Below are 21,355 nucleotides of genomic sequence, written 5' to 3'. Positions count from 1 at the left end.
TTCTAAATGGCTCTAGAATCTGTCTTTTGCTTGGACTGTAATAATTCCCCAACTGTTCTCAATATCCCCACTCCCTATCCCTCACCTCCCAAATTCTTTCCCCACAAGAAGCCAAAGTCATCTGTTTAAAAATGCAAATCAGATCATGTCTTTCCCAACCTTCTAAGTTTTAACTTTAGTGATTTCCTGTGACTGCTTAGATAAAGTTCCAAATCCCTATCCTTGCACATAAAACTCTGTTCTTTTAACCTCATCTCCTGCCACTCATTTCCACATTCATATCATTCTAGTCACTATTTTTTTCTTTTGTCCTTTGAATATACAAAACCTCTATCTACCTGAGGACATTGTCACCTTATGTTCCCTCTACTAAAATGTACTCTCTTTTCCCTACCTTTCCTTGATTCATTCCTACTCATCCTGTAGGTCCCAACTTACATGTAATTTTTTTTCTTTCATCTATGTTAGTTGTGTTGTCCTGTGCTCCCTATAGTAAGCCTTCTCTGTGTCTTCATGTCTTCATCAGAGCACTTTCTTCAGTTGTCATACCATAATCATTTGTGTAATTTCTGTTCATTGCTTGTCTTCCCTACTGTCTGGTAAGGGCTGGATCTGTGCACATCTTGTTCATTACTCTATCTCCAGTGCCAGGCACAAAACCTGACACATGGTGAACGTTGCCCAAAATATATTTAGAGAATTAATCTGTCTTTATCAGTCCACTGAAACTGCTTACTGAGTTCACTTGTGGCTTACTAATTGCTAAATCCAGGGTTTCTTTTCAGTTGTAGTACTGACATCTGTACAACATTTGAAACTGCCACCATCTCTCTATTTCTTTAAGCATTCTCCAACTTTCCTCATCCTTTGATTTTGAGACAGTCTCTCCTTTGTTTTCTTCTTTCTAAGCATTACCTCATTTTCCTTTGCTGACTTGTTCTGTGTGCCCCTTACATGTTAGTGTCTTGCATGATTCCAGCCTTCATGCTTTTGTCCCTTGCCTTCTACATAGTCTCTGAGTAACCTTAACTTAATCTAATGCTTCAACCATCACATTTATGCTGGTGACTCCCAAGCCTAAATATCCAGCCCTTGCTGACCTGAAGTGCCAACTCCTTCTTTCTCAGTGCTTCCTGAATGCCTTTACTGGATGTTCCATGGACATCTCAGTCTTATTGTTTCCCAAATGAGCTATTTCTTTGGCCATCCTTGTTCCTCCTCCAGCATTTTCAATGTGGCTGAATAGTGTCACCACCTACCTAGCCTCTGAAGCTAGAAGCTGTGGAGTCATCCCGGATACCTCTGCCAACTCACTGCCCCATGTCCAACAGTGATCACTGTCTGCCTCTTGGCAGTACTAGTCTTCCTCTCCCTACACTGCCACCACCTTAGTGCAGACCCTTTTGTTGCTTGTCTGGACCATTGCACCAGCCTCTTACCTGGGCTTTCTTCTTCAGCCTCTTTTCCTTCCAGTCCATCATTGCCAGAGATCTTGTCCCAAAGAAAAAACCTGATGATGCCACTTCTCTGCTTCAATAACCACCCCTTCCCTGATGATGCTACAATAAAGGCCATTCTCCTTGGATGATATGCAAGCTTCTTCACAACTTATACTACCCTTTCTCTCGGGCCTCATCTTTTGCTTCATTCATCATCTTCTGAATTTGTCATCCCTTCTGTTTACATGCCTATAGTGTTTTGCATGGTTCTCAAACATCAACAGACATCAGAGTCACCTGAAAGACTTATTAAACCAAAATGCTAGTCCCCACTCTTAGAGGTTCTGATTCAATGGTTCTCAGCTGAGGCTCAATATCTTCATTTCTAGCATGTTCCCAGGTGCTGCTGCTGCTGTTCTGGCCACCACTTTGAGAACCACTGGCATAGACTACTAAAGAGTGTGAGAGCTAGAGCCATCCTGCCTGGGCCCAAATCCTCCCTCTGCCACTCACTTCCTATACCCCTTGGCCTCTCCATGTCTCAGTTTACTTACCATAAAATGTGATGAACAATACTCGCTACCTCGAAGGCTTCCTGGGAGTATTGTATGGGTTAATACTCAGAAAGCATTCGAAAACAGTGCCTAGTTCATTGTTAGCACTCAGGAAATGCTAGGAGCACCAGTGTTTAATTATTATTTTTTATCATTATTCGTATCCTTGATTGCAAATGTCTATCTCCCTCATTCGATTTGACTTGACAATCTTCTACTCTTCTTTTAAGATTTCGTTTATTTTCTGAGGTGCTTTTGCTAACTCTCTTCCAACCCCATGTCCTCCTTGCCTCTCCTTAGAGCTCACACAGACGAGGGTGTATGTCCTATTTGTCACATTGCATTTATTTCTTTACCATGAATGTGTCCCCCCACTGGGACCTCTTGAAGGTTTCATTCATTTTTGTGTCCTCTGGGACCCAGCGAAATGTCTGGTTCATCAGAGGAGCTCAAAAATGTTTCTTAAATAAATGGCTTCACTTGTATATATTTTGGAATTTACAGCTGTGCTGAAAGTATGGTAAAATGTGTCCAGTCTGGGAAAGGGATTGAGATTAAGGAAAAGGTGGGGAGAAAAGAGTATATGTGACAAGGAAGTTTAGAAATGTTACTGTCAGGATAATGGGATAATGAATCAGAAATATGGTCCTGTGGTCATAAGAACATGAGTGCCCATCTCTTAGGATAATCTCAGCTGTGAGTAGCAAAAAACCCAACTCAATGGATATAAACAATAGGGTATGTATTATTTCTATAAGAAGAAGACATCCACTGGGACATGGGGTAATACATTATAATATGAACCGTCATATTTTATGTATCTTTCTTGAATCTTCAACCGGATTGTAAACTCCTTGAAGGCGTGATAAGACTATTTTATTTCTGTCACCTTCTTCACATGGTGAGTAATTGTTTATTGGTTGAATTTTGTGCTGCATATCTATACAATAAAACCTGATGGGTCAAGCTCCTAGAACTTTCATTGATTCAGGCAGAGTTGTTATTTGAGTCTATTGAGCACCTACTAAGGTAGAACATTGTCAGATGCCTTTGCCACATGATCTAGCCTGAAGTTGCTAAGTGAAATCACTCACAGTGTCGAGACTAGGACATACAAAAGGCTAGAAGATGACTATTCACGTGCCCCTTGGTGCACCTAGAAGTGACAGGGAGAAGAGTCAGCAGGAACATGGGTCCTCTGTTCTCTGGGCATTTTCTGGATAAGATTGTTTGAGCTGGGGCCTAGCAAGGCACACCATGATAGAATGCTTCAGTAGAGGAACTTCACCTTCCAGAGGGGAACAAACAGACAGTTTGGATTCTAAGCAGCTTTAACTTTAGAGGAACACTGGAAAATCCCATCTTCCCATCACTTGGAGAACTCTAACCCCTGTTCCATAGGAAGCTAAATTTGGAGGCAGCCTCTCCTATGAGGGGAAATGGGGAGCCCCACCTCATCCTGTGGAAAGTTCAGTCCCTTTCCTCTGGGAGAGGGGTAGCAATTGGGCCCAACTAATTAATTGCCAGGCAATCCAGAGGGAATTTCAGGGATCAGATACTGACCAACCTGCTTGTTTCTAAATCTAGTAAAAATAGGACCTTATGCTCCTAACTTTTCTGCCTTCCCAGTTCAGGACTCCTTCATGCGAAGGTTACAGACTGGAGGCCTACAGACCATTTGCAGCTTAGAGAAATGTTTTCTTCACAGTGATTCATATTTCTGTTGTTTTTATATATATTTATATTTTAGATATAAGCAATGTAAATAAACAATACATTCACATGGTTCAAAAGCAAATTGTTATTTAAAAAAGGTGCATGGCGAAAGCTCTTACCCTTACCCCTGCCTCCGTCTCCCTGTCCTGCCCTCCCAGCCCCCAACCACTTTTATTAGTTGCTTTTATAACCTTCCAGATATATATGAAGCAGTACAAATATGTCTTCTGTTTCCATCGCCTTCTTTCTTACATAAAGCACAGCACACAATCCACACTGGTGTTGTACCTCGTTTTTTTCACTTAATAATTTATCTTGAATATCTTTGCATATCAGTTCATAGAGAACTTCCTCATTCTTTCTATGGGAGCACTGTATTCTGTTGTATGGGTACAACACAATTTATTTAACTCATCCTCTGCTGATGCACACTTGATGTTTTCAGTCTTTTGCTGTTCATTACGAGTAATGCTGCAGTGAATAATGAATAAGCTTGTCGTTTTATAAGTATGTCTGCACAGAATTAAAATACTGAAATTTCTATGAATTATTAGGACAATTGATTGGACTTGAGTAGCTACTGTGCTTTTTAAGTAGGAAAAGCCTGCTTCCATCTGCTGTATTCCCCTCCATCTTTCCCGATCTCTCTTTCATTAAGGCTGGGTGCTCATTGTCATTTATTATCATGGTTATGGTGTTCTTCATAGATTAGATTAAGGAAGAAGGGGACATAACTCTTGTTCTCATATCTCTTCCGAGTGGAAGAGGAAAGCTGAAGGAGGCTGTCTTTTTCCAGACAGAGAGAGGGCGAATTTCCAGACGGAGAGAGATGTGATTGTGCTTTATGTGCACTTGACTACTTGGCTTATTTAGATTATTTATCTGGGCATTTTGGTTTGCAGCACCTTGCCTTGTGGGGGGCCAGGCCTTTCTCTCATCTCAAAAATAGGAGGGAGGGAGCTCTGCTTTCTAGTTGCTTTAGCAGTCTGGGTAGCTGCTTGGAGACCAGCGATAAAGATGAACAAGATAGCCAAAAAGTATTGTTGTGTTACATGTGTCATCTCACCAGATCCCTGTGAGGAAGTGGTACTACCATCCCCATTTTACCGAAAAGGAAACAGGAACAAAAAGAGAGATAAGGTAGCTTGTCCAAGATTCTTAACTTATACGTGGTAGAGCCACATGGCTCTAGAACCTGATGCTTTAGTCAATATACTGTGCTGCCTCCAAAGTCTTAAGGAAGAAAAACAAAGGTGTTTTTTTTTCAGCTACACTTCTTATCTTGTAAGTTTGTTGTGAGAGATGTGGTGATGATGGACATGACAAAGATAGAGCCATTTCTAGAAATAGGGAAGATGGCCACATACCCCGAAGAGAGGACATGGAAAGAGAATGCCAACAAGGATGACTTCTCTTCCCTTATGGACTTTCACATCTTATAGAGTCACATTGGCCTCCTTTGCTCTTTCCGTCCCCCATATTTGTTGATTTGTAACTTCTGATTGTCGGGCAGCATGACAAGCATGAGAGATAAGATGGATGAGCCACACCTAGGTCCAGTTGGATCACGAATGTGATATAAGAAACAAATTTGCCATGGTGTAACAAGGTGGGTGGTTTCCAGCTGCATTGGGCCTCCATCATTTTGCATTGCTCTGTGCAGGAAGGAAGCAAGGGCCCCGAAGTAGAGGTCTGTGGCAAAGGTATTGTGCCATCCTTTTACCCACAGCCCAGGGTGAACCTGACAGCAGAGCAGCTCTGGAGGCTGTTGGCCCTTAGAAGACTGGCTCAGTTGGAGTTGAAACCTCTTTTCCCCTTTGCTGTACCCTATCTCAGCTTTTCTCATTCCAGTCCATTTGTTTAGTTGCTGATCTTAGCTGCTTTCCATGGAGTACTCACACTGATGGTTGGCATCCACCAGCAGGGCAAAATCCTCTTCCCCAGTGAAGGACTTCTAAGCCCCAGTCAGGACAGGAGAAAGGGCCAGGAGGGTGCAGTTAATAAGTCACCATATTCACTCTCTGCAATCACACCTCAACAAAAGGATCTGCTTGCTGGGGCTTCTGGTCACAGGGAGGGCCCTCTTTTGACTTTTTATTGTTGCTGTTTATCTTTCTTCCTATCTGTTTGTATGCAACAAAAATATGCCTTCTCTGTGGTTATCTTAGAACAAATAGGGTTTTTGCTTTTTATTTATTCTTTCTGAGTGTGATGCTAACCACAGCAGTTAACCGGCTGAAGGGGGTGGGAAGGGAACCAATTGGTTTCATTTAAAATACTTTGGTCTTTGCAGCAGGTGCTAGTGGTGAAATTGTGTATAACAAAGGCATTGCCACTCAGTCCCAAGTGACGTTGGCAATCAGTTGCTTGTGCTTCCAATGGATGAGTGATTAGAAACTAGTGGGTTTTGAGTTAAAATTAATTTGGAATCCTGATGGGGTGCAGACAACGGACATTGCTGGTGCCCCATGTGTGCTTCTCTGGGCTGGCAGCTATGTGAAGTGTGCCGATTTAAAAATAGTGTGTACCTCAGAAAAGCCATGTTTTAATCCTGGTTCGATTTTGTGGAGGCAGCCATTTCTTTTAATCCTGATTCAACTCTGCAGAATGGAAACTGTTGATTAGATTATCTTCACAGAGATGGGATGCACCCAATTGTGGGTATGGCTTTTTGATTAGCTGGAGATGTGACCCCACCCATTCCAGGTGGGTCTTAATTAGTTTACTAAAGTCTTTAAAAGTAGAAACACTTTGGAGAAATGACAGAAGCCTCAGAGCTGGCAGAGGGAGCAATGTAGGTGTTTGGAGAACAGTTGCTTCAGCGAACAGAGACGCAGATGTTTGGAGTTGCTTGGAGCCCAGCAGACATCACTATGAGATGTTAAGCAAGTCAGAACCTGGAGAGAGCCAAGGCAACTCAAGAGATGAAAGCCAGCCCTGGAGAAAGAAAGTGAGGAGTCCCCACAGGAACAGAGGCTGAAAGCAACAGAGTGCAGGAGCAAGGGACCAGCAGATACCAGCCATGTGACTTACCAACTGATATGGATGCTTCCAGACCCATTGGCCTTTCTTGAGTGAAGGTAGCCGCTGTTGGTGCCTTAATTTGGACACCTACACTTTCTTAGGACTTTAAACATTTAACTTAATAAATTCCCTTTTTAAAAGCCATTCCACTTCTGGTATGTTGCATTCTGGCAGCTTTAGCAAACTAAAGCATGGAGATACAAGAAAAGTATCTGATACTCTTTGTGTCCCAAAAAACTTATGCCAATGACAAATGAATGACAAATGACAGTGACAAATGGGAAGACAAAATACTCTTCATGTCCTCAAAAAACGTATGACAATGACAAATGACAGTGACAAATGGGGAGAAAAAATATACAGTTGGCTTATGCTCTTGGGCCTGTTGCCTCATTAGAAATATGGACGAGGTTGGATTTGATCTGTGTCTCCAGTGGGGTCAGTAGTATCCCCTAGATCAGTGATTCATAGTTTTCAGTATGCATCTGAGTCACCCGGAGATCTTGTTAAAATTCAGATTCCAATTTAGTAGGTGTGGGCCCAGGTCTAAGATTCTGCATTTCCAACAGGCTCCCAGGCAATGCTGCTAGTCCATGGACCAGACTTTGAGCATCAGACCCTAGAAAGCAATGTCGTACTCAGCGGGGTGGCTTTTGGTTGCCATAATGACAGGATGCCGCTGGCATTTAGTGGGTGGGGACTGGGATGCTGGTCCTGATTCAGTGTACTCATCAACCAGTCCACGATGAATTGCCACCTGCCCTGTCCAAACTCAGTTCATTACACATATAATTGAAAGTACTTTCTTACAAAATAATACTGAAAATTTCAAAAGACATTGTGCCAAAAGCCTGATACTTTAGGATATCGTTGCTTTGGAGAGGGAAGTTTAAATGAAATAAAGATGAAGTTTTGAAACGATTGGATAATTTGCCCACCCTATGCATTCTGTCTTCTCCTCGATTAGAGCATTTCTAAATATACATTTAACTGACAAGGGTTTCAGTGCAATACACAGTTCCTGAAAAAGCTAAGAAACTATCTGGAGATTTGTAACAGGAGATCTGAGACTTTGCCTAACAGACCTAGAACCACCTATTATTAAATTAGCAGGAGCAATGAAATGCCACCCTATCAATGAACTTCATTTTTAAAGACTGTTTTAGCAATAGTTTATATTCTTATTATATATGTGTATATATATATGTATAGTATGATAGCAAGAAATCTCTTGCAAAAATTAAGTATGTCATTATTTTGGGGTTGCCTTTTATTTTTTACCCTTTTTTATTTTCTTCTGGTAAAGTATATATAACATAAAATTTGTCATTTTAACTATTTTTAAGTGTACAATTCAGTACACTTAATTGTATTAATTACATTCACAGTGTTTTGCAACAATCACTACTGTCATTTCCAAAACTTTTTCATCACCCAAATAGAAACTGTACCTATTAAGCAATAATCCCCCATTTTCCCTCCCCATCCCCCACCCTCTGCCTCAGGTATCCTCTAATCTAATTTCTGTCTCTGTGAACTTGCCAATTCTAAATGTGTCAAATAAGTGGAATCATACAATATCTATCCTTTTGCTTATGGATTATTTCACTTACCATTATGCTTTTGAGGCTCATCCATGTTGTAGCATGTATCACAACTCTACTCCTTTTTGTGGCTGAATAATATTCCATTATAGGGGTATACCACATTTGTTTATCCATCTTCTGTTGATGGGCAGTTGGGTTGCTTCCCCCTTTTGGCTATTGAGAATAATGCTACTGGAAATATTGGTGCACAGGTATCCGTTTGAGTCCCTGTTTTCAGTGCTTTGAGTATATTACTAGGAGTGGAGTTACTGGATCATACAGCAATTCTATGTTTAACTTTTTGAGGACCCATCAAACTGTTTTCCATAGCAACTCTTGTCTGTTTTTCACTCTTACACTGATATTCTCCTTACAGATCTTCAAGCAGCTTTTATCTCCCCACTGCCTAAGCTAAAAAAGGGTATTATTTGTAAGCCTTTTTAAAATGCAGTCTCATTGACATATATTCACGTACCACACAAACCATCTGAAGTAGACAATCAGTGGCTCACAGTATCATCTACATAGTTGTACATACATTGCCATGATCGATTTTAGAACATTTTCATTACTCTAGGAAAGAAATAAAGATAAAAAAGAAAACTGAAATTATCCCATACCTCTTATTGCCCCCTGTTATTGACCCATAGTATTGGTGTGGTACATTTGTTACTGTTGAAGAAAGAGTATTAAAGTATTACTGTTAACTATAATCCATAGTTTGCAATGTTTTCCATATACTCACTCTATTATTAACTCCTTGTAATAAGTGTCATACTGTTGTTCTAGTTCATGAAAGAACTTTTTTATGTTTATACAGTTAATCACAGTCATTGTCCACCACAAGTTTCACTGTGTTACACATTCCCATGTTTTAGCTTTCAACTTTCCTTCTGGTGATATACCTGACTCCAAACTTCCCTTTCCCACATTTACCCACAATTCAGTACTGTTAATTATTCTCACAATAATGTGCTACTGTCACTTCTGTCCATTTCCAAACATTTAAGTTTGACTTAGTTAAACATTCTGTATATATTAAGCAACTGCTCCCCATTCTTTAGCCTCATTCTATATCCTGGTAACCTATATTCTATATTTTGTATCTGTGAGTTTACATATTTTAATTAGTTCATTTAGTGAGATCATACAATATTTGTCCTTTTGGGTCTGGCTTATTTCACTCAGCATAACATCCTTAAGGTTCATCCATGTTGTTGTATGCATCAGGACCTCATTTCTTTTTAGTGCTGAATAATAACCCATTGAATGTTTCTACATTTTGTTTATATAAGTGTTTGTGAGTAAAAAACATTTTGTTTATCCATTCATCTCTTGTTGGACATTTGGATTGTTTCCATCTTTTAGCAATTGTGAATAATGCCCCTATGAACTTCAGTGTTGTACATTTCAGTTCGTGTCCCTGCTTTCAGCTCTTCTGGGTATATCCCCAGTAGTGGGATTGCCGGGTGGTAAGGCAACTCTATATTTAGCTTCCTGAGGAACCGCCAAACCGTCCTCCACAGGTGTATACAATTTTACATTCCTACCACCAGTGAATAAGTGTTCCTATATCTCCACATCCTCTCCAACACTTGTAGTTTCCTGTTTGTTTAGTAGCAGCCGTTCTGGTAGGTGTGAGATGATACCTCATTGTGGTTTTGATTTGCATTTCTCTAATAGCTAGTGAAGCTGAGCATCTTTCTTGTGCTTTTTTAGCCATCTGTATTTCCTCTTTGGAAAAATGTCTATTCATGTCTTTTGCCCATTTTTAAATTGGGTTGTCTTTTTATTGTTGAATTGTAGGATTTCTTTATATAGTCTAGATCTCAAACCCTTATCAGATGTGTGGTTTCCAAATGTTTTCTTCTATTGAGTCAGCTGCTTTTTTGCTCTTTTGACAAAGTCCTTTGAAGCACAAAAATATTTAATTTTGAGGAGTTTCCATTTATCTATTTTTTTTTCCATTGCTTGTACTTTGGGTATAATGTTGTGTTAGTTAGATTCAGTTGTCAACTTGACCAGGTGAGCATACCTAGTCTTGTTGCTGCGGACATAAGCCAACCGTACGTGAACCTCATCTGTTGCCAATTACATCTGCAGTCAGCTAGGAGGCGTGTCTGCCGCAATGAGTGATGTTTGACTTAATTGGCTGGTGCTTAAATGGGAGATTGCAATGTAGCACTGCTAAGCAGCTCAGCATTCCTCATCTCGGCACTCGCAGCTCAGCCCAGGCCTTTGGAGATGCAGAAAGAAGTCACCCCGGGGAAAGTTGTTGGAACCCAGGGGCCTGGAGTGAAGACCAGCAGAGACCATCCTGTGCCTTCTACGTAAGAAAGAACCTCAGTGGAAAGTAAGCTGCCTTTCCTCTGAAGAACCAACAGAATAAATCCCCTTTTATTAAAAACCAATCCGTCTCTGGTGTGTTGCATGCCAGCAGCTAGCAAACTAGAACAAATGTCTAAGAAACCATGCCCATCACCAGGTCTTTCAAGCCCTTTTCTAATGTGAAAGACTAAATGTATGTTTCAACTCTGTGGGTAAGTCCTTCAGATCAGAAATATGTTTTCCATGATACATTTTCACTATACTATCCCATGTTACAGTACAATAAACTACTAGGACACTATGCATATACAAGGCCTAGCTCATTTGCAGGAATAATATCTTCCTTGTTTCTCATCTTTCATATTTGTAATTTAATTTGGCATGTGGTCCCTACCTCAGTTAGGGCCGTTTCCTTCTTCCTGTTGTCATATGCAAACAGACAAGTATGTTTGTTATTTCTTATCCTGGCTTTTTTTTTTTAATTCTGGTGTCCATGTGCATCCCTTTTGTTCTAGTTTGCTAGCTGCTGGAATGCAATATACCAGAAACGTAATGGCTTTTAAAAAGCGGAATTTAATGAGTTGCTAGTTTACAGTTCTAAGGCCGAGAAAATGTCCCAATTAAAACAAGTCTATAGAAATGTCCAATCAAAGGCATCCAGGGAAAGATACCTTGGTTCAAGAAGGCCAATGAAGTTCAGGGTCTCTCTCTCTCGAGTGAGAAGGCACATGGTGAACACAGTCAGGGTTTCTCTCTCAGCTGGAAGGGCACATGGCGAATACGGCGTCATCTGCTAACTTTGTCTCCTGGCTTCCTGTTTCATGAAGCTCCCCGGGAGGCGTTTTCCTTCTTCATCTCCAAAGGTTGCTGGCTGGTGGACTCTCTGCTTCATGGTGCTGCAGCATTCTCTGCTCTCTCTGAATCTCTCATTCTCCAAAATGTTTCCTCTTTTATAGGACTTCAGAAACTAATCAAGACCCACTCAGATGGGTGGAGACATGTCATCCCCTAATCCAGTTTAACAACCATTCTTAACTAAATCACATCAGCCAGGGAGATGATCTCATTACAGTTTCAAACATACAGTATTGAATAGAGATTATTCTACCTTTACGAAATGGGATTTATATTAAAACATGGCTTTCTTAGGGGGCATACTTCCTTTCAAACCAGCACACCTTTGCTCTTATTCCCTTGTATTTTTTTTATATGGAGGCCCTCCTACTCATCTTCCCTTAAATCTAAACTTATCCATTATAAGTAACTATAAGCATTGATTAGTTCATTGTATGTTTAATGTAGTCACACCTTGTACATATGAAATGTAGATTATTTAATTATAAATTGCTTTTTTTCCTCCTTTATATTACAATTAGGGCAAAATTATGTATCAGGGTCAGTTAGTTTATATATGAATTTCATTTCAGGATTGTAAAGAGGATGTTACCAAAATGGGGTCTTGGTTGGATAGCATGGAGGATAGCTGAATTATATGCTCTCTAAGGTTTCTGACATTCTTGGTGCAAATTTAAAAGCTTATAGATGAAGTCTGATTTGTGATTACATTGTAAAAATCCTAGAAAAGAAATCATTCGTTGAAAGTTTGCCTCACCCATAGTATCTTCTTGGATGAAATACCATGGACCCTCAAAAGTTAAAGCAGTGGTTCCCACCCATGGCTGCACTTAAGACCCTGGGGAACTTGAGAGAAAAAATACTCATGCCTTGGCCCCACTCACAATCATTTGAAACCAAATCCCTGAAATGAGGCTGGGGCATCTACAGTGTTTGAAAATCTCCCCAGATGATTCCATCTGAGAGTTGATAATCATTGCCCATAGTGAGTTGAATGTGGTCCCTATAACAGATATATCTATGTCCTAACCTCTAGAACCTATGAACATGACCTGTCAAAAGCATCTTAGTTACAGATCTCAAGATGAGATCTTCCTAAATGATCTGTGTGAGCCCTAAATCCAATGACAGTTGTCCTTAGAAAAGACGCACAGGGAGGAGGCAGAGATTGAGGGATGCAGCCATGAGCCAAGGAATACTTGGGGCCACAAGAAGCTGGAAGAGGCAAGGAAGGATTCTCCTTTAGAGCCTTTGGAGGGTGTGAGTCTCTGGTGACACCTTGATTTTGGACGCGTGGCCTCCAGAGTCCCTGTTGTTTTAAGCCACCACGTTTGTAGTAATTTGTTACTGCAGCGCCAGGACACTAATGCACTGCTAAAAGAGTGGATAAGATTTGGTGAGATGGAAGAAATATGGGAATTTTTCAGACATGGAAGTAAAATGAGTAAAAGCAGGAAGGTATGGTGGTAATAATTTAGGAGGCAAGACTAACTAGAATAGAGCGTGACTTTCCAAGAGGAGTGAGAACTAATTCTGTAGAGATTCCATCAAAGGAATTCTTGGGCATAGGCCATTCCTTTTCTTAAGAAAGATGCCTTCCCATCCATTCTGCCCTGTCATAGTTCTCTCCTCACCTCCTTAGATTACAGAAATCCCAAGAAGCCAGGGAAGTGAGTTTGCACTTGATTCCACAGGCAGTGGGAACCATTGAGGACCCTTATATCCCATCCCTCCCTGACTTTTCCTAGGAGGGTGGCTGACGGTGCCTAGGGAGGTGGCATGATGATGCTTTAGGGACCCCTGTCTGGCCTAAGGTTGCATGTCTGAACACTTGTATTCTGTTGCTGAATCATGTAATAGTCACTCTTTATTCATTATGCTCTCCCCCACTCCCCACACCAGTGATCCCATTTTACAGCTGTGGCTGTGTGAGCAAAGCCATTTGTTTCCCCATCCCAGAAGCTCTGACTTTATTGGGTGGAGTCTGCCAATGTCTTGGAGGTTAATGCCTTCTGCAGATCCTAAACTAAGTCACATTTCTTCTTCTGAGGAGCTTCTCCAGAGGACCTTTGTATCTCATCCTCAGACTAGCATGTTAGAATGAGAGCAGCCAACCTGGAAGCACCTGTAGTACCACCTGCACTTGGCCAACAACCAGCCAGTTATCTGGTGCAGGCATCCTGCAGGGCACTGTGTGATGAAACACAGATCCGTGCCCTACTTTCTGTAAACTTAAGCAAGGGAAACTTTCATTAAGGGGTACTTTCATTAACAATGCCTGTGAAAGCAGAGCCGTCTCTGACTTTTCCAACTGGCTCAGCAAGAACTGAGAGGGAGTTGGAGAGCTTGTACAAGAACTCACTAATCATATCACTGGATCTTGCACGTGCATTCCTCAGGCGTTGCTTTGAACAGCTAATTCTGAAAGGACCAATAGTGTGGGAGCAGAGAGGTCACCCTGACCATAATGTTGCCTTAAGGGTGGATGAGAAGCAATTAAATGCTGCACACCAGTAAACCCCTAGGGGTTGCAGTGGGGTTGCGATGGGAGGACCAGGATTGGATGGAGAGGGAAGAAGAGGAAGCAGAGGGGAGCAGCTGACCAATGGTTATTCTTAGTCTTGACTGCCAGCTGTGATGGGGATTCAATGTTACCCATTGTCCTAGAAACAAACAATGAAATGAAGGCATTGGAATGCTTTCATTTTATTTTCTGGAAACAAACATCTTTAAAGGAAGGAGGTCTCCTCTTTCCTTGGACACCATCACATGATCCAGGAGGTCAGTGGCTACTTTTTAATTGAGGGAGATGCTGGAGAATGCTGGGCACAGGTCAATAGAAGGAGTAGCTTTGGAACCTCTTGGATAGAAAGTCCTGGCAGAAGTCATTCAGGGTATCCTCTGTCCTCTAGGACCCATTCCTGCCTATTAGGGATTTTAAGGGAGAAGGGCCTGGCATCTCATAGTGAGATGTGGGGCCAAGGTTAGTGAGCAGGGATGGTTTTGGTAAATCTCACTGTAGCACTTAATCTTGCTGTGTCCGATGGCAGAGAACAGGTGAAACATTTTTCATAGTACAGACATTTTCTAAATCTCTACCATTGACCACATCCTATTTGCAAGAAACCTAAGGTGGGTGAAAAAGTGGATGAATCTTACAGTAACTGACCACCTGGACCTAGGGGGAAACAGTGGACTCCGGAGAACAGCACCGATAGAGAAGCCCTGCCACAGTGAGGTGGCTTAGGGCTGGCTGCTCCCCTCACACGGGTCCAGCCAAGAGACCAGCCGTCTGTCCATTCAACACACATCGTGTGCTACTTCGAGCCAGGCCCTCTGGTTATGCTCTGGGAATATGGCTGGGAAGAAGACAGAATCCCTGGCCTCGGAGAGTTTGCAGTACAGCAGGGGAAATGCAGCAACTACTTAAACAAGTAGTTATTTAATTGCAGAGGGCATAAGTGCTGAGAAGGATGAGCAAGCCCACAGGACCATATGATAGTAGCCCTAGCCTGGGCATGTCATCTTGTTTGCAATCGAGGAAACTGAGGCCCAAAGAAGGAAAGGAAGTTGCTCAAGATTACCCCTGTAGTCAGTGACTGAGATGCCGGGAGAGACCTCTTCTGACTCCCAATTCTTTTTTTATCTGGGCTGGGAAAGTTGATTCACATTTGTGATCAGGCCAGTGTTATCAGCGTTTTCATGAAAGCGACCAGGTCTAGGAGCTTTTATAAAAATTCAGTGGGTAGGAGAATGGGAGGGATTGCTCCACAGCTTTGTTAGGAGCTCTTCCCGCTTGTCCTGTGTTGGCTAGTGGGGAGCTAGTCTAAGCAAAGAGTGAGTCTCTGCTGGTGCTGTCTTTCCTGATTTTGACATCAGAAAGAATAAACACACTTGACGAAGTATCTAAGGAGCAAGTCAGCCCCGAGTCATCAGGACTGCTTCCACACTCTCAGCTGTTTTCCTCTCTTCCATTCTCTTTGTGGTGCTAGCCTGGGCCCCCACAGCCTCTCACCGGTCTAGTCTCCTTTTTTCTGCTCTCTGTTTACTCCATCTTCCACACTGTCTTCAGACTATCCCACATTTCTGATTACTGGTTGCGTGACCTTAGGCAGATTACTTAATCTTTCTGAGACTTGTGTGTGAATGAGGGCTGACAATATCCCACAGGTTATAGGGAGGGTAGGATCAGTTAGGACAATGCTGTTATGCGCCTAGCATTGTGCCTGGTGCATGTAACTGCCTCAAGTATGTTAGGTTCCTGGAACCAGTGATGAATCCTTTAGCCCACTAAGCAGAGATAACCACTTTTAACACTGTGGGATATTTCCTTCCAATCTTTTCTCAGGACACACATGCACTTCTTTTCTTATTACCTTTTCTCCTTTCTGCCTTACTTGTACTTTGTCATATGCATCCATCTCCGTTAGATTATAAGCTCTTTGAGGGCCAGGACAATGTGTCACTCTCTTTTTGTCTCTGACACCTAACCTAGCATCTGGCTCTAAGTGGCATTCTGTAAATGTTGGCTGAATAGACCAAATAAGTGAATATGTTTGGCTTTGGAATTCAGCACTTAATTATTTAAAGTAGGAAATGTGCTGTCCTGGGGTTAGCTTCTTATTTGAAACTCTGTGTGCAGTTCTTGAGCACATAGTAACTGCTGGCCAGCCACTTGCTCCACTGGCCGCTGAGGAGAGGGACCCAAAACCGGTCATGATTCCACAAGTGGTTGAGCCACAGAGTGGTGATTAAATGTGTCCTGCGTGGCATTGAGTTCAAAGGCGACTCTACCCCTGTTATATGACTGAGGGCCTTTGTCTTGCTTTAGAATGACACAGTTGATTCTGGTAAATCTTTTTTTTTTTTTTTTAATCCTTTCTGATCACAATCAGTATTGGCATTTCACCCAAGGGGAATGGGTAAGATTTTCTTTTCTGAGAAGTCAGTTTTGGCTCTGCAGTGCTCTTTGCTTAGATTAAAATTCAAGAGGCTCTTGAGCTGGAGTTGAAAGTGGAAATTACACAGGCTTTTTTCCAAAAATCCTCAGCGCTGGAAGGCTGGGGTCAGGTCAGAAAGGGAATTTATTTGGCCGGGTTTGAGTTGAAAGCAAAACAGAACATACGCGAGCCAGCGTTTCAGGGGAGCAAAAGCAGGAGGAAATGTTAACATAGCATCAGGATCCCTGCTAGCCGTATGTGGGAAGCATGAGAGGCTGGTGGTATATTAAATACCTTCCATTTTGGGCACAAAAATGTAGGGAATTCATTGATATGGATAGCAACAAAACTGTAGGAGCAGATAGAAGGGAAACAAGCTCATTTACCATCTGAGGTTTTTATTTGAATGTGGTGGGATGTTTGTTATTTAGATGGGTATGTAGGCCTAGCAGAAGCTGTTTCTAGAATTGATATCTCTGAAGGAATTTCATTACAAGATCAAGAAAAATGTCTGCAAAGTTTTGGCTTCTGATGAAAAGCATCTAACCCTAAGTAAAATACTATGTTAAACAAGCAAATCATTGCTTTGGGGATATGAAGAAAGTCTGACTGGGGGGCCCCTTTCGGAGCCAGAAGGAGCCGAGACACAGTGACAACAATGACAACGGCAGCAGTAACAATAAAAGTAATTAACACCTTGTGAGCATTGGCTGTGGGCCAGGCCCTTTGCCGAACACCTCATCCTCTCTGCCTCTTATAATCCTTACCACTTTTTGAGGGAGGTACTATTATTATTATTATTTTAGTATTTTTATTGCCAAATCTTCACACACATTCAGTCCATACATGGTGGTACTATTATTATTATCCATGTTTAATAGAGGAGGGTGTGTGCTCAGAGAAGTTAGATAACTTGCTGATGGGTGGAAAGTGGCAGACCTGGGACTTGAACCCATGGCTGTTCAAAGCCAAAGCCTAAAAGTCTTAAAACACTACGAGATTCATCCAGAGCCACCAGAGAAGTGAACACAGATTCCCTGAGTCTCAGCACAAGACTTGCTTTATGTACTCAAAGGCCATGCTGCCATGTCAGAATGCTTTGGAGGTGTCATTGAGGATGATTGAGTGTTGCATGGAGGGGTATATGCGAGACATCAGTATCCCCAGCCCTTAATCAGCTGTCATTCAGTATCCATAACTACAGCAACATCCTTCTTATAAATAAGGTAGTGCCATCTTTGAAAGCTATATAATAACGTACATATGTCACAAATAAAATATTAAGTCATAAGTGTTATGCCTAGACTTCAGCCATTTTTGTAGCCTTTAAAGCACTGTAGAAAAGCTTGCTGCCATCATTGAATGGTTACTGCAGTTGATGGCATGTCTGGGGCGTTCACCAGAGCTCAGACAGCAGTAGTGGTGCCTAAAATTACAAATAGCAACCGAGAACATAGTCTGGCTTGAATTTTCTGTCCTCAGTGGATTCCAGCAGCTGGATGTTTTGAGCTTCACTTATGGATCTATTGCAATAGAAATCAGTGTGCAGGTGAACTTTTGCCATGTGTTTTCAGCATTTGCCAGCTTGCCCAGTGCTGAGCTCATTCATTATGATGGCTGTGGCTGGCCAGTAGCACTGTGGTCTCTGCAGAGCATAGTTAGAGAGAGACTTAGGAACCTACAGCTTGATGGTGGTATCCCAGGCCCCCTTGCACAAGTCCTAAGCCAGGTAGAGAAAGGGCTCACAGACTGTGCTGCAGATTTCCTGGGTATTGTGCTCTTCCCAAATGGGATTACCTTGAGGAACATCCAAGTCCCCCTCACTTTCTGAGGCCCACTTTAAGTCCTGCCTCTTCTACCAAAGTCTTTCCTGATCATTGCAGCCCCCTCCAGTCCTCGCCCACCTCTAACCTTCCATGGTGTGAAATGTCTGTCCCATTCATTCAGATACTGGAGATAGCTGTCTCACATGGCTAGCTTCATATTTTCCATATGGGTGGGCCCTTTCCCATTTCCAGCTTTCTGGGATCTTCCCAGTAACAGTCATGGGCTGACTTGTGCCGTCTGTGATATCTGTAAATTCCTCCTGGTTCCATGGAGGGCTTAAGGGAGCTGCTTCTTTATTGTAAATTTGTGTGATGTTCTTAATGAACTTTACACTTGGCTCTGTGTGCTTTCTCTCCTCCAGAATAAATGCTCTATGAGTGTCTAGCCGTTCTCTTATGATCTAGCCTTCACCTAGAGTACCTGCCAGACTTCCCTGGGGCTCTCACTATCAATGCGTTGCTCAATACTGAATGAAGGTCTGGTTCTCAGTCAAATCACCTCCTTCCAATGTTCATCACACACATAATACACTTTCCTTTTCTTTCATTGCTGTCACCACAATTTTTATCATATATTCACTTCTTGTAAAAGCCTGTTTCCTCCACTGGGAGGCTTGTTCCATTCTCTGCTAACTCTTGAACACCTAACCCAATGCCTGGGAGCCAGGAGGGGCTCGGTAAAGACTAGTTCAACAAATGCAGGTATGAATGAATTAGCTTGGGCTCTGTAGGAGTGGGCAAGTTGGGGAGAGCAGAGTTGGGACTTGGGGCACTTGGTGGCTTTCGGAAGGCTTCGTCTGTAAAGGTAAGTGTGCCTGGCCTGGCAGGCAGCCAGGGGGGAATAATGGAAGTCAGAGACCTGAGGGTCCAGACACTTCCTGCACTAAGGTTTATTTTCTTTGTAATCTGGAGAAAATCCTGTGAGGGTTGAATGAGATATTTTTGTGAAATTGCTTTGTAAACCACAAAGTGGCATGGTAGCATGTCATTTATCACCCTGGTCCCTGCCTACCTGTCCAACTGTATTTCTTATTTATTTGATTGAGCTAGGCCAATCTTCTCATTAAACATTTTCCTCTTACTGCAAAAGTAATACATTCTAATAACAAAAGTATTAGAGAATTCAGAAGAAAATAAAAATCTTCTCTAAGATTACCATCCAGAAATAACACTAATAGCATTTTGTGTCTAGCCTTAAATAGTTTGTTTATGTTTTTCTCTAAGTATAGATGACCTTAGCTTCCCAGGCGTTAACAGCTGGGGGCAGGACTGAACGACATTCGTCTCCTGTTCCCCCACTGTGTGGCTTTGTTGAAGCCTGCTTCCCAGAAAGCCACTAGAGGGTGGCACCTCTCCACTGTGGCTACACCCAGCATCCGCAGAAGCAGTGCCAGGAGGGGTACCAAGAGGCGGCTGAGACAGGGGTTATCTTCTTCCAGCACTTCTCACTACCTGAAAGCACTTCCTGGGCCTATGTATTTATTGTTTGTCTCTCCCTTTTGGCACATAAGCTCCATGAGGACAGAAGCCTTGCTGTTCTTACCCATGGTTGCCTCTTTGGCACCTAAAACAGTGCCTGTCCATAGAAGGTGTTCAGTAAATATTCACTGAATGAATAGATGAACTCTGAGTGCTGTATTGCGTCCCTCAGATAGGAAGCACCTCGTGAACACTTGCCTCAAATGAGTTGTGCATCAGAGCTGCACAGAGGCCAGATTCACTGGCAGTTATACATCTGGCCTGTCAGCTCTAGCTATGGTTTAGGTTTTGGCCTCAGCAAAAAGTATGATATATAAATTCCAATCCCTTTGGCTATCACTACTGCTACCTCCTGTAATTTCAGGCATGCTCTCAGACTACGCTACTTAGCATTTGGTCAAGACATTCTGCAAAATTCTTTTTCATGTTCACAGTCTTAATACCCTCAAACTGCCCCAGGAGAGGAAGCCCAGCTCCTCTCCAAAGTCTGTTCCTTCTCCAGCCCCTTTCAACCTGTTCTCCTTGAGACCCTTAAACTTCCTTATAAATTTCTTTCATAGGGTAAATCAGTGTTTGTTGCCATAATTCTGCATCTCTGTTTTCAATAGACAGCATCTGGGAATGGATGCAAAAAGCTTCAAGAATGCTGCTGAGAGCCGAGACTTCCGGGAAGGGGTATCCACTTAGACCTGAGGCCCCTTCTCATGCACAAGAGTCTGTCCCACTGGGCTGGGTGTGGTCTAAGGGTTCAGGCTTGCTAAACGAACTTCCCACTGCTATTGTTCGACCATCCTCCCCCTCTCCAATACCGGGAGGTGGGTGGGTTAGGCCTGTTTTCTTCTGGCACTTCACAGGCTTACAGGGAGGAAGGTTTTCCCCAAACCTCGCCTCTCCCCCCGCCCCCCCAAAAAAAGCCCTTCCACTGTGATCCCTGGTGGAAAATAAGGTGCGATTCATCACATGTGTGTGTTTCCTAGGTGCGATTCCAGTCACTGGTAGCAAAATTACCCTCCAGACGTGAAGAATTGCCTGTCCAGTGAGCCAGGTGAGCAAGGTGAGTGAAAGAAGGCAAGGAAGGGAAGCAAGCTACCAAGCACTTTATCCATCCCCCAGGGCCCTTTGATGTTGGGCCCTACATGTGTCAGCATCATTGGTGCTGAATTTAATATACATGAGGCTCTGCAGCTGGCCCTTAGAGCCAAGAAACAGAGTTCATTAGACCAGCCATTTCTTCCCAGCCTTATTGAGCACCGTATTTCTTAAGCACTAGATGGCAGGGGTCTGTTCCTTGGGGCAGATGGGGAATAAGTGGCTATCACTTGAGTTGGTTTAAGAGGGGTCTCTGGAAAAGGGGGTTGGTCTCTTTTCCCACCTTTTTAAACATTGGCACGAGAGCCTGGAACCTTCGCCAGCCTCTCTTTTTTGCACAGCTACTCCACGGCCACTTCTCCTGGGAGATTCCTCCATGGAGCGTGTCCACTCTCTCCTCCTCGTCTACGACGTCTCCCATGGCAACGATGAGACTAGGTGTGCATGTGTGTATGGCATTGCTGTTCACAGCCAGCATCTCAGTAGGGACTCCTCCAAGGGGGAAGGTAGGTGGGAAAC

General features: G+C 42.7%; 1 protein-coding gene across 2 annotated transcripts in view; it reads left to right on the top strand.

Moving 5' to 3' along the window:
• Positions 1–21,355, top strand: part of CRACR2A (calcium release activated channel regulator 2A) — a 131,814-nt gene that overhangs the window by 12,273 nt on the left and 98,186 nt on the right. For both annotated transcript variants that reach the window (XM_077169715.1, XM_077169716.1), the window contains one exon: positions 20,725–20,801. The gene's annotated coding sequence lies outside the window, so the exon portion shown is untranslated. The remainder of the gene's footprint in view (positions 1–20,724; positions 20,802–21,355) is intronic.

This window comes from Tamandua tetradactyla, chromosome 7 (genome assembly GCF_023851605.1).
Source record: "Tamandua tetradactyla isolate mTamTet1 chromosome 7, mTamTet1.pri, whole genome shotgun sequence".
Taxonomy (NCBI): Eukaryota; Metazoa; Chordata; class Mammalia; order Pilosa; family Myrmecophagidae; genus Tamandua; species Tamandua tetradactyla.
This window is presented reverse-complemented; position numbering and strand designations above follow the sequence as displayed.